The sequence below is a fragment of the Maylandia zebra genome, linkage group LG3, assembly GCF_041146795.1.
Source record: "Maylandia zebra isolate NMK-2024a linkage group LG3, Mzebra_GT3a, whole genome shotgun sequence".
NCBI lineage: Eukaryota > Metazoa > Chordata > Actinopteri > Cichliformes > Cichlidae > Maylandia > Maylandia zebra.
Window position 1 is genome coordinate 50224579 of NC_135169.1, and position 5359 is coordinate 50229937.

General features: G+C 37.9%; 1 long non-coding RNA gene across 1 annotated transcript; it reads left to right on the forward strand.

Moving 5' to 3' along the window:
- The first annotated feature begins 2598 nt into the window (after positions 1-2598).
- On the forward strand, positions 2599-5112 carry LOC143416576 (uncharacterized). The gene is made up of 3 exons (XR_013096972.1): positions 2599-2683; positions 3034-3082; positions 4547-5112. It is a non-coding gene; the product is annotated as an uncharacterized LOC143416576 (long non-coding RNA).
- The last annotated feature ends 247 nt before the right edge of the window (positions 5113-5359 follow it).

Sequence of the window (5359 nt, forward strand, 5' to 3'; positions counted from 1 at the left end):
GTATTTTAGTGTGATTTAAAATGGGGTAGCACAGTTACCTGCAAGAAGGTCCTGAGTTCAATTCCACTATCAAGCCGGGATCTTTCTGTGTGGAGTTTGCATGTTCTCCCCATGTTTGTGTGGGTTCTCTCCGGGTACTCCGGCTTCCTCCCACCGTCCAAAGACATGCAGTTAGAGGGGATAGGTCAATTGAAAAATCTAAATTGCCCATAAGTGTGAATCCATGAGTGAATGTGAGTACGGATGGTTGTTTGTCTCTGTGTGGTAGCCCTGCGACAGACTGGCAACCTGTCCAGGGTGTACCCTGCCTCTTGCCCTAAGATAGCTGGGATAGGCTCCAGTGCCCCCCGCAACCCTGAAAAGGATAAGCTGAAGCAAATGGATGAATTTAAAATGGTCTAAAATAATTTTTAGACCATTTCACTCATTGGATTTATTTCATTTTTCTGACAAATAATATTTTGATGAGACAAAATGTTCTGATGAACAGAAAATACTTCTTTCTGTAATATTTATTCTGTATAAACAGATTATACAGGAAACACTTGGGCTGATGGATTGTAGGTTTCCAGGTTTGGCAACTAGATCAAAACGTGGCACAGCTGGCAACCTAACAAACTTTTATCCACACTCCTAAAAGGTTGATTCTGTTCATCTGGCTGAGATTTTCATCAGTAATCTGGGACATTTAAAAGTTGATGTGTACCGTAAACCTACGCATACAGATCAGAATTTAATGTTTGACTCTCTTCATCCACTGAAGCATATACTGGGTGTCACCAGGACGCTGCAACATAGAGTGAACACCATCCCTACAGACACAGTGGCCAGGGAAGCAGAAGAACATCACATCAAGAAGGCCCAGAGTAAATGTGATTCAAGATTCTTTATTTGTCACGTGCATGGCTATACAGGTATAACACACAGTGAAATGTGACCTGATACACTCCTCGACTGTGCAACGAAAAAAAGAGAAAGACAGAACTTTATATACAGTGAATGAGTATATACAAAGAGGACATTATGTGTTGCAAGTGGTACATTATATAAATAGAAATAAAATAAAATAAAACAATATGGAAAATTACATCTTGTGCACATTGTGTGGGAAGGGTGTTAAAATGTCATGTGCTATAGTGAGGCCAGAAGAATCAGGATGATATGAGAATATATGCACTGCACTACACACTGTATATAAATGCCACTTGTTTTGCACATATTCAACTCTGTATATTTTATATATTTTATTATTTTTATTATTTATTTATTTTTACTATTTAATTTGTAAAAATGTGTATACACACACACACACACACACACACACTCGTAGGAAAATATTTAGTATACACATCCAGAAATGCATACACTATTATATATTGTACATATATTTATTAGTTTCAGGTTGGCCATTCTTGTATTTTGCTCGTTTGTGTTGTTGTGTTTGCACATCTCTGTTGCTTGTGGGGCTCGCACACAAGAATTTCACTCGCATGTGCTGTGCCAGTGTGCCTGCACATGTGATGTGACAATAAAAGTGATTTGATTTGATTTGAATATGATAATGAGTCCTGTCTCAGTCACTTAAGGATAATAGGGGGGTGGGGGGCACCCGTCCCATCCCAGCAACAGATGGGATGGGTCCTTCAAAATCTCTCACATCTCTCCACAGCACCTGTATAGAAAGTCCTGAGGATCACTGGAGAGACCCTGAACTTCCTCAGTTGTCGTAGGTTGTACAGGCACTGCCTAGCCTTTTTGGTCTGGACCTGAATGTGGGCAGACCATGTCAGGTCTGAGGAGATGTTGACACCGAGATACTTGAAGGACTGCACGCTCTCCACTGGAGCTCCATTAATGATAATGGAGGCTATCCCAGCTGGACATATATATATATATATATATATATATATATATATATATATATATATATATATATATATATATATCTACAGGCCTTTGGAGCCGAGGATCGCAAGTTTCATTCCCGCCTGGGATGTCTGTATCCAGTAAGGGTCCTGAGGCTAGACCCCCTATGCTAAGTGAGCCTACTGCAGACATGAGCGAGACAGATTTTTTTTTATAGATATATATAACATATCAGAGGGGCTTTTAATAAGATATATATATATAAAAAAACCCTCTTTACATCTGCTAATGAAAGTGAAAATGAATGAAAATAAAATGCTAGAGAAAGGGCTGTGTGGAGAGCTGTTATAAATGCATGATCTGTTGATCTGTTAGAGTTTAAGTTGAGTTTAAACTACATACATCTTATGTAATACTCAATACAAATACACTATGAACACCTTCATCTTGTTGAATTTAATATGCTGTGTGTATTATATTCTGACAAGATGAAATGTAAATGTAACTGATTTTGTTCAATAATGAGTTTGAGTGGGTTTTATTTCTTTTATGTCAGTTTTGATTTCGTTGTTAGTTATTATTTTGTTTTGTTTATGACTTTGAATAAATAAAGTTTGGAGGAAAAAACACCAGTGGTTGTTATCCTGCTGGGATTTGTGGTTCATTAAATACTTGGTGTTGATTTTTAAATTCACTTCTGGAACCTTATGAAGTGGAGTCAGCTTTGGATACCATGGGAACCATTGGTGCATCTCTCAGAGTTCAGTGAAGGCAAGCATTAAGCAGGACCAAAACAAATGTCCCTCACATGCCAAGGGTAAGAAAAAAACTGGTGGTCAGTGGTAGTTTTAGTAAATCAAAGGACATTCAGTGTTTTTTTTTCCTTTTAATTGTGTTATTTTCAATTGAATTCATGTTTCAGGTCCAGTTTATCTTTAAAACTAGGCACAAACACGAGACGAAATGTCTGTAAATTTGTAGTATCTAACTTGATTATCTTTCTTATTGCTACTTTAAAGTATTTAATCATATTTTCAAGCTAAATTTTAAAGGTACATATGTTGTTTTTCATTTATGTGCTTGGATGAGAAGTCTTAACATCATTGTTGTTTTTAAGGCAGTATTTGGATAATTTTTCTCTAAACTTATTATCTTTATGTTTGTCAGAGCTGATTCACTGAGTAACACCAGCAGCCAAATGCTCACAGTGGCAGAGGTAAGTCACTTTAACGTGACACATTAGATAAGGAAGAGACATGGCATTCCAAGTGTAACCCACCTAAAATTGCCTCATGAAAATTAACTGCTGATCCCGAGGAATGCCAGGTAGGTGGCACTATGAGATTATGTAGTGCTTGTGAATTTAAATAGCGAAGGAAAACGACGTTAAGGCTGTATCCCAATTCGGGGTCTGCAGCTTTAAAGTACGCAGCCTTAACGGTCCTCAAGGTCCGCGTACTCAAAGACCGTTAAGGCCGGAAGTGCGAGGCTTGGAAACGTTTCATACAGCTTTGTTTGACAGAAATGAAGGAGAACATATTTTGTACATTTGTTTCTACATGAGCTCTGTGTGATTTGATAAGAATCTGAGGCTGAGACCACAGGACTGTACAAACATGATTGTTGGGCTTCATTTCTGTACTGAACAGTCATTTTAAGATTAGCTAGTAAATAACAATTAGATAGTGTTGTTCATGAGACTAAAATCATCTCACTTTGGTAATGTAACTATAATATGGCCAATATTATAGTTATTATATTAATCATTATTAGTTATTACAGCAGTGAGTTTGAACTCTGTGTCAAATACTGAGCTTCAGTAAAGATTCAAGTTGCAGTTATTTATTTATATCACCTTAAATCTTCACTCAAAGACAAGTATCTGTTACAGTGTATATATAGATGTATCATACATAAGAGACAAATGTTGTTCTTTTAATGTGTTGGCATTACTAAATTTGGCTCAGTGCTTACATATATGTGTAAAAAGAAAATGTACGAGCTGTGATAACTGTTTCTGATAGAATGAAGAGTAGACTTTGCTGCTCTTAACTTTTTACTGTCCACTTTCTGCTGTGAACAAACAAATTTCCTATGTGTGGGACTAATAAAGGTTTATCTTATCTTATCTTATGTGAAGGTGAAAGGTAAACTTCACAGTGACATAAAAATGTTCCCAAAGGGGCCAGGGGAACAGTTAATTTAGCATTTTTGGCATTACAGGTACAGCCAGGATATATTTTTACTTACCTTTCACTAAAATTGCAGTTTCCCTGCTGACTCCAATTATGGAATCAGATGGGGAAGCACAGAGTTTCCGTTGTTGAATAGTGGGTTTGTGTTTGCATTTGGTGACGTGTGAACAGGATTACTTTGCTTACTTGTAAATAGCCTGTTTAAGTTACATATAAATGGGTAAAAAACATGTATAATTAATATGCAAAATATTGTTGGGGTAATGAGCATGCTGACTGCATCAAAACATCTTCTGACTACAAACACGTTTTTCATCCCTCACCTGGCGGGAGGAGTTTATGAAAGAAGGACACAACAACTCTTCAGTAATTTCCCATTTCCACTTTTTCACAACACCTCAGTCTTTGTAAGGAGGAAGTCTATCAGATCAAATGGTTGTAGATTGTTGTTACTCTGTCCATCTCTTCTTTCTCTTTATATACAGACCGGGAAAATGCAAAGAAGACCTCACCATAAGAAGGGGGTAGATTCAACTGAAGAACAGCTGGATCTGCGCACAAAAGTTCACACCAAACGATACCTCTGTGAGCAGTGTGGGAAAATGTTCAAAACACTATTAAGTTTGAAGGTCCATCAGCGTCTGCACACTGGACAAAAACCCTATTCTTGTGATCAGTGTGGCCAGAGCTTTGCCCAGTTAGTTCATCTTCAGGTGCATCAGTTTGGGCACAGTGGAAAAAAACCATTCCTCTGTGAAGAGTGTGGAAAGACCTTCACTCACCGAAGTCCTTTGAAAAGACACCAATACACCCACACAGGAGAAAAACCATTCCCCTGTGATGAGTGTGGAAAAAGGTTCTCTCACTTAGGGAACTTGAAAATGCACCAGCGTATTCACACAGGAGAAAAACCATTCCCCTGTAATAACTGTGGAAAACGCTTCGTCCAAGCAATTCATTTACAGAAACACAAGTGCATGCCACAGGTGTAGGAAGCATCCTGCCCTACATCGGCACTTCCACAAATGTTTATTAACCCATTAAAATAATTTGCAAGCATATTAACATGTTGTCATTCTAATTTCATTTTCAAATGAAAGCCAATGACAGGGAGATGTTTTCTTTCTGTGCCAGCGATCTGTGTCAGCTGATCCCTGCAACCGTGCACTTACGTCTTTGATCAAATAAACTAAGCTGAAACCATTAAATAACTAACCAGCCTGTGCCAGCGATCTGGGTCAGCTGATCCCTGCGAACGTGGACTGAAGTTTTAGATCAAATAAACAAAGCTGAAACCA